This window comes from Sinohyriopsis cumingii, unplaced genomic scaffold (genome assembly GCF_028554795.1).
Source record: "Sinohyriopsis cumingii isolate HCF-2022 unplaced genomic scaffold, ASM2855479v2 utg000131l, whole genome shotgun sequence".
Classification (NCBI taxonomy): domain Eukaryota; kingdom Metazoa; phylum Mollusca; class Bivalvia; order Unionida; family Unionidae; genus Sinohyriopsis; species Sinohyriopsis cumingii.
The window spans coordinates 819,165-828,755 of NW_028315872.1; positions in this window are offsets into that span (position 1 = coordinate 819,165).

A 9,591-nucleotide genomic window follows, 5' to 3' on the forward strand; every position below is an offset into this window, starting at 1 on the left:
TAAATTTGAAATCTTCACAACATATCCCTGGAGACATTCCACCGACAGGTTTTCCGGGGTTGTAACTGTAATACTAAACAGCGGAACCGAGGAAATATTTATACTTGAAGCCGCAGACAAGAAATTAACCGCAACATCTTACTGGTGGTGTTTGGAATTCGTCGCAGAAACACCTCAATTGGTTACGTTGTGATTTAGTCACAACGTAAATAATAATAAAAATGAAATCAGCATCAACGACAACATTAGACGCTCAGCAATATCGGTATGATCAGGTACGCGAATGGCAGTCAACACTAAAAAACACTATTGACAAATGCGTAACAAAAATAAAAATATACAAACGGCGTGTGACCGCGCTAGACACAATAGTGTATTCGGTATCCGCGGTAGTTGCATCCACGGGTGTGCTATTATCAGCGCTGACACCAGTGACAACTGCAATCGCGATTACAATCACAATTTCAGCATCAACGACTATCGCAGGAGTTGCTAATATAATTGCAAAAAAATATCCTCGTGCGCGATAACAAAATTACACGAGTATGAGCGGCTAAACAGCGCGGCCAACAGCACCTACTCGAAATTGTCGTCGTTGATATCATCCAGCCTTGACGATACAACAATATCAGATTCCGAATTCACGTTGATGTCTGGCATATACAACGATTACGAGCGTGCAAAGAATTTTAATTTGAAAACGATGAAGATAAACAATGACGGAGATACTTCAAGAGATAGCCGCAAATACAACTCCGGTAAGGACCACAATGATATCAATATCTTCGACGCAACCAGAATTTAATGTTAATTTTCCAACTGCAATTCCAGTAAAAGAAATCGCGCTGGCACAATTACGAGTATATCACAGCTGGCCCAACATCAGGTCGACATCATTTCACGGACAGTTGCCAGATAATTCATTTGTATTTTCATATCAGAATAGCGCTGATGGCACACCAGATTGGGATACTATCACGTTACCAACTGGGAGTTATCAGGTCGAAGAAATCAACAAAGAAATACAGCGTCAAATAAAACGTGTCACCGGAAAAGAAGCAAAAATATTAATCACCGCACACGAGCCAATGCTGTCCACGATCATCGAAATCTCAACACCGGGTTACGCCGTTGATATCTATAACAGTTCAATCAGAACCGTGCTAGGATGGCCTGAAAATCCACCACCGACACAACTGTCACCACCGACACCAACGAAGTCTGATTATATCACCGATAAACAATCATATCACGGAATTACACCGCAATACAAACAACGTCTTGATGGTCTAAAACGTTTAACGTCGCCTATCTGGATTCCCCCCTCCCCTGGAGATGACAGAGATATTATACGGCATTTTATCCCAGACCATCCGGATGAGATACGGTTGGGATTTAGTGTTAGTCTAAGTGAAATTACTGAATTTCTTAAAATTGTTAATGTGTCGTACCGGGCGCAACTGGCGCATCTACGACAACGCTTCCAAGAACATATCAGCGATGTAACAGGTTCGCGTGAGGAAATTATTAAACGAATTGAGATATTAAATCAGATTGCCGCAGATATGGAATATTATAACCAGCGAGTGATTCAGATAGTAATTGACAGTAAACCCAGCGATAAACAACTATTTTTGGGTAAGTTCTCGCTGACCGAAGCTGAACTTGCGAATTTTAAATTACCAGGATACGTTTCCCCGGCCATGCTAAGAAAACACGTCACTGATATCGTCGATGAATACTTCCCGGATATTCTTGACCAGTACAAGCGAATATTGCCACCGCCAACTATCTTAACACACAATAATTCCACAGCGAGAGATGGCAGACATATTTCTCCGGGGATAGTAAATATCACTGATGTCGTCGCGGTCAATCTTGTATGTGACGTAATCGATGGCAGCTACAACATAGACACAACAATATCAAATCAAGCCCAGCAAGGGTTTATATTGTATTCATTTACTCCTAGAGAACCACCTGGGTTTTTGATTGTGCAAAAGCCAATCAATCCTGTATTTCTGCGGTGTCATAACCCTACGCTGACAAGGATGAATTTTAAAGTCACTGACCAACAGGGTAGACTTTTGGACCTACGTGGCGAGACTGTTAGTATTAATTTGCTGGTGAAGTCTTAAGACTTTCAATTAGCGATATCATTATCATAATAATGTCCAAAAAATCTTCGAATTACCAGAAGTATGATGATGATGATGATGATGAAAATCTCTCTGACAGTTCTGACGCTAGCGTGGAAACACAATATGTTTGTGAATCACAAAGTGATTCTGACAGTGATTTTGTTGTCAGTGATGAAGATCTCTCTGACAGTGATTTCACTGACAACGACGACGACGACGATGATAGCACTGTGGGAAGCGCTAACGACATCACCATCAGCGACAGCACTGTCGTAATAAATTATATTAAATGAACACGAAAATAATAGCATGTATCAGCACGTGAAATGTTTAATACACAACAAAAGCGCGCTTGAAGAATTCATCCGAAAAATATTTACCGGAAACCATTTCCCGGGCGTTGTTAAAATAATCATCGATAAGTACGGCAATGATGATTTTTTTACTGACAGAATTTCAGCTGAAACAATTCCGCAAAAACAATATCACGATGATTACTTGTGACGCAGACCAAATCCTCAACGTTGTTCACTCTTGCATTTCACGGGATCATCTTGATAAGATACTGCAGTAGAAATGTCGAAGACATTTCCATCCTTTAGGATTTTTAAAAATATCGAAGATATTTCCATCCTTTAAAAATATTTTACTTTATATATTTTTTTACCACTGACCAAAGTCACGGATTCATGGGGGTATTTGCTCGTAAAAATTAACAAAATCGGACAATTGCATACTTTTATTATATATATATTTTTTAACACTGACCATTTCACTGATCCTGACAGGGTATTTGCTAGTAGCAATCAGTGAAATCGGACAGTTGCATAATTTACACAGTAAAAAAAAATATTACTTTTTTTTTACTTTCGATTTCACTTCTAGGGACCCGATTTCACTTCCTTGACGAAGTCAAGGAAGTAATGCAATCAAGGTGAGGTATTTACTTCGTCATCCGTGACGAAGCTATCATTGCTTTCACCCTTGACTTCGTCCATGATGAAATCAGCGGACATACAATGCTTTAATTTTCTGACCCGATTGTTAATTATCTTCTTTGTTTCATACTCGGCTACCAGTGCCAGCCTGATCTTTTCGATTGCACGAGACAGTGGAACAAATTCATTTATTTGTGCCTCCGCTACGCTGGCCAGCGATTTATACAAATTATTTTGAATCATCTTTATGAATCGATATTGAGCAGGAAGAATATAACGCTCTGCGCGCTTAGCTTCGTATAATGATTCAAAATCAGACAGAATAGTTTCAACATTTAGTAATATTTTAAATCCTTGTTTTTCTAATTTTTTAATAGCATCAATCACATTATTGATATTTTCTTGATTCATATTTATATATATTTTTATATCTTTAAAATAAAAAAACATCACATCTCCTTTGAGTCTCTAGGGTGTCTTATGACATCCTACCAAACTCAGGAGGGGGCAGAAACACTACCCCCGATTGAGCTCCTAAACTGCCAAATAACAGTCTAGAAAGCCCAGAGGGTGTGTTTGCGAAACGACGAGACATTCCCCATTTGTGAACCTCCTAGCCTACCATTTGATATGCTAGCAAGGCTCATATGGGGACAACACATAACACATAACTTATCCTAGTACTTAATTCTAACTTATCCTAGGGACGGCACAAACATATAGTATTTACAATATTTACATTAGAAGATATTTACAGCAGTAGAAGCTATTTGCAGCAGTAGAAGCTATTTACAGCAGTTGTATTTTACAATTGTATATATAACTTATCCTAGGACGGTACAAACATATAACTTAATTCTAACTTATCTTAAGACGGCACAAACATAACTTAATTTTAACTTATCCTAGGACTGTACAAACATATAACTTATCCTAGGACGGTACAAACATATAGACAACACAGACAGATGCGGGGTTATAATTCTACATCCAACGAAGTTGCACCCCTACCCCTGAAATCAAACCTGTTTGGGGTAAAAGATTACCCCAGAACGGGGCGATAACGGAGAAAGTTGTGCAACTTCGTTGTGGTTCGACCCCCCAACTATTATAAAAACCCTATAAATCGGGCCCGTCGACAGTATGTCCGTAACGAGGATTCGAACATGACATTTTATATCACCGGGACGAAAGTCAAACGCGTTACCATTGTGCCATTTTCCAATCTGATAATACAGGGTTTAAAAAATATCATATACTGATCTACCTGTGAAATCAGGTAGTTATTTACTTCCTTGTGCAGAAAATCGTCTGCTCGCTGTGTTACCTATAAAATACCTGTAGCGGTAAGTTAACAAATTCTGAATTGAAACACTGAATTATGAAAATACTGACAAATGCGAGACTGTATACAGTAAAAAAAGAATACCGCACTGGATACCTGTAAATGCGGAAGTGTCATAGCGCGCTGTTGACAAAGTCACCTTGACAGCGTCAACGGGGAAATAATTGTATCATTGACTTTCACACAGTCGCTGCAGAGTTATCCCCGCTGGAAAATTCACTCGATTACAGTAAATTACCTAACAATAATGAAAAACAATTTTCTGATTATTATATGTTTTTGACAACGCGGATTTGTTTGTTTTTTCTGCGACTCTTCGTACCGAAGCCCTACAAATACCAAAATGCTTGCCAGCTGCATATGTCGATTGAAATTCACTGCTCTCAGATTGGATAAATTATTATTAAGTTTATTATTATCCTTGTGATCAATTACAAGATCGTCTTTGATTTTTCCAAAGAAACATTCGAACACGAACTTGTGATTATAATATTTTTTCCCTCCAGCATTAAATCTTAGATAACCAGAATTTTCAACATTACCAACTGGTTTTTTCAACCTGCTATTTCTAACTATTCCCTGTCGTGATGCTTCATAATTTTTAATGGTTGGATGTGAGACAAATTCTTAATTCATATATACTTCATGTATTTGTCTAATTTATAATTTGTCTGAAAACCTAGTTATATAATCACTTTCGGATTTTAGCGCGTCTCCGTTATTTTTTTTATTGTAATATCGCTTGAGTTCACGGTATCGTTTCCCCCCGCACCCCGCACATAATTGTGTTTTACACCTGACACCAATGCCACATCGCAGGCAGCGAATAGGTCCTGTGCTTCCTCGTTTGATGCTCTGTATGTGTTCACCGCAGAATTCTTTCCTGCAGGGCTTACGACAGACTGTTACGGATCCAACTTTTAACCATTTGCAGTTGTTCATTGTATATATAATATTTTCTTATTTAAATATTTGTCTTAAATATAACATGGTGGAGTTTTCGAAATTATTCGCAGTTGGCGCCGGGAGATTCGATCTTGACAGGCTAAACCCGGATCCACGACGACGGCATCTAACTGATCTGTTTAATATTATCAACGAGGGTAAGAAAGAATTTCGCGACGACGGCGCATCTCATGCATGGTCGACATTTAAAATTATCCGCGACGTTGACGATGTCAGTGATGAGGACATCATCGATGCTACAATGACTGATGCCCGAGCAAAAACAATTATTGATTATATTGATTTTCATCAACGTGAAAAGAAATACTTTTTCAGAATAAAATTTATCGTCAACGCTGAAGACGATACGTGGATTATCCGTGACAAACTCGACCCTGTTCTTGCTAACGGAAAGACCGCTCTGTTAAGCAGCAATTGTAAACCAGGAATGCTTACCGGGATTGATATACCATATTACGCTCGATCGTATCCTGTAACCGCAGTCATTTATGGAATATACCCGGTAAAAAAAAGCAAAAATTGATAAACTCGCTCCGATGCGATTTTCAACGCTGAATTGTGTAGCCGAGCGAGTAATGGAACACTTTAAAAACGCAAATCGAGGAAACGGTCTAACCGACCTGCGACGTGAAAAAATAACATCATGGGGTGAATCGGTTAAAGATACCGGGGCAACAATAAATGATGTTGCTGTGTTATCAAGTAAATTAAAATGCTCAATATCAGTAAAAACACTAACCGGAGAGATATTATATAATTCGAAGCATTATAAAAAGTCAGGATCACCGATTGAAATTATTGATCATAATTCGCACGCTTGGACTGATGCGGTTACAATATTTCCACGAGACCGTGTTGTCAAGTTTTATCGCGGAAACATATACGAGGTTATTTACGCGCTGAGTAAAACCGACCCTGTGTCGGTGTGGTTATTTAGGAGCTCTGAAGATTCCGAGTATGATCAATTTGTGAGACCCAACGGAGAATTATACAGAACAGAATCGTTGCAACAACAAATGAAAAAACTCGCAAAAACGTATATGAGAAATGCTAGCGATGAGCAGTTATTGGTTAATTGTTTTACAGTTCCAGTGTTGCCGCTCACGCCGCCAGAGAAAGAAATTCGTGGAGACCAACCCGAAGTCAGTTTCTCTCGGATATACAGTTAAGTTGTGTCGAGTATGGTCATGGCGGGTTGTGGAATACCCGATATGACTATCGGGATATGATTTCCGTGGATATGATTGCCTGCTACCCAGGAAGCTTTCTCGGGAACGGCGAGTGCCGCGAATACTTTGCGCGGTTTGGACACCCCACGAACTCGATGACACGAGTCGCCGTAAACGGCAGTTTACCCGACGCTGACCTGACAGGATTTGCTCGTGTGACTTCGTTTGTATTTGCTGCGGGACTTCATCCGATTTGTTATGTTTGGTTTGGCAGACACTTCGTTGAAAAGCGCTGGGTACCAACAGTGTTATTGCGATATATGCTTGACAGCGGCATACTGGTATCGTTGACTGTCAGTGAATCAATCATATGTTATCGACCTCAGACCTCAGTTTGGTTACCAACACCGGAGCATGTTACCCTCGAAGTTATCGGCGAGTATGCACGAGAGTGTCCAAATACCCCGATGGATGTCATTGTCAGTGAGGCTCCTAAAATTCTCAAGATTAAACTCAAAAACAGTGAAAGCACAGCGAAAGATCTTGGACGAAGAATAATCGGTAAATTTACTCAGGGTGCAGCATTTGATCATAAAATGCATCACTCGCGGTTGATTATCGATGAAGCTGAATTGGATTTTATAATCGCCGACGCGGTTGCCAGAGACATATTTTGTAACAGGGAGGATGTGTTCTTGTCCGACAGGAAAAAGTTGGGCACAATTGTAAGTTATATCGACGGAGAATCGCCTCAATACACACATTTGAGATCTTCAATGTTGGCTTATGTTTCTATAAATTTGTTATCGATGGTAAATCGATTTCCTGACCCATACCATACTGGTATGGCAGTAAGAGTTGCCACGGATTCATTTTACATCGACAAGAAATATTCAGAATCACTGACTGGTATAATGAAATTCTGCGGCGGAGATGAATGGGGTTCGTGGAGAATAAAAGCCGAGATGTTGCACGAGTATTGTGAATCCGCTGATGTTGCAATCGAGGATGATTATTATAAATCCGAGATGTCAGAAATATCTTCCGCACCGTCTGTGGATGATCCAATCACCAGACATAAAACTGTTTATTTGAACGGGCCGGGCGGGTCTGGTAAAACAACTCGAGCGATTGAATTATTTCGAAAATCAGATATGATTGTGCTAACACCTACACACAGACTTGCCAGAGAGATGAAACAGCGAGGAGTCAATTCTTGTACTTATCACAGCTTTTTCAAATACAGCGGCGGTGTGTGGACGCCAGATCGAATGGGAACAAAATATATCAATGATATAATAATTTGGGATGAGATATGTACAGTGCCACTGGAAACGTTAAAAACATTTCTTGATTGGCTGTTAACGAAAAATACCGCAGTGATTATGTACGGCGATCACGGTCAACCACCTCCGTTTTTCGGCGCATCTCCACATGATTGGCTGAGGAATTTTGTTGATTATCACGAAGAAGTGTCTGATGATTACCGAGCACTTGATGCAACGCTGAAAGAATTTAAAACACTAATCAGGCTACAACCGAATAAAATTCAATGTGAAATCATGCGCGAGATGATTCCTGAAACTTCGATGAGTGACTTTTTACGAGTGTGGAAACCAGACGATTTGATAGTGGCAAGTAGAAAGATAGTCAGAGACACACTTCAACAACAGCTATTTCAATTACAACAAGACAAGTTTCCAATGCTGCCAACGCCGTTATGTTATAGACCAACTGATACGCGATTACAAAATATAGATGTTGATATTCCAGGAAAGACAGAGAAACAGAATTTAGTATTGAATGATATTGTGTTAGTTGACATCGATGCTGTCGAGGATGCACTAGCGATGAATAAATCCCCGTGGACGCTAGGATACGCAATGACCATTCATTGTTCTCAAGGACTGACTATTTCAGATACAACTGTCTGGATCGTTGATGATCGAATCGAATGGTCAAACTTAGTCTACTTAGCGGTGTCCAGAGTCAGAAGAATATCTCAACTGCGAAGAATTGTCTTGAAAAATCCTTCGGATTTTCATTCAAACGCTGATAATAATGAAAACAACAGCAACATAATAAGAAAAAAACTCGCCGGTTACAAAAAGAGTGACAAAAAAAAAATAATCGCGATTTTGATCTTGACGATGACTTCGTTGTTGCGTTGAAACAACAACAGAATAATCACTGTGCGAGCTGTAATTGTATAATGCTATGGCAGTATTCGAATAAAAATTCAAGACAATTTACCGTAGATAGAAAAGATAACAGTCGCGGTCATACACGTGATAATGTCATGTTGACCTGTCTTGAGTGTAATCGACGTCGGGGTGCCAGCGCTAGTTAAGTCACTTCAGTGATTTTGGCGGCAATTGTGTGTCCTCGGGAATTACCTGAAGTTGTTCACGGGTGAATCCGCGTTGAGGAGCAGTTGAATCTAATCTATAGATTGCTGGTCTGCCAGTGGATCTTGTCACGGTGGATATGCTATGTGTGGTAACACTCCAAATGGGATCAGTCGCTCTTCGTTTACCACCTTCAAGTTCACCTGGTTCATATAAATATCTAACTGTGACATTACCCAGTATCGGCTGTGCTGAAGAATCACGTCGTACGGGTATATTTTTTTGAAAAACTCCTTGTGATTTTGTGATCGCGATGGAAGGTTTCATGTTCGTGGTTCGGGTAATTTCATTATTTAGCGCAGTTATCACGCTTGGTAATCTTGCAACCCATTCGCGCGATCTCGTATCCTGAATGAATTCCCTCGCGTATTGATAACCAAATAACCGCTCAGCAAGTGTTCTATTGAATCGCTCAACAATTGCCTGATCACGGTGAATTTCAGTGTGTCCTCGTCGTATGGTGACGTTATGTTGTTTCATCAACGATGATACTGCACCTTGAAATTCTTTGCCAGGATCAACTTGTAATAAATTTGGCATCGCAGAGGTCCTCGCCGATAAATTCTTTCAAACGCAGAAGCAACCTCAGATGCTGTTTTAGTTGTTAACGGTTCCGCATCTTTG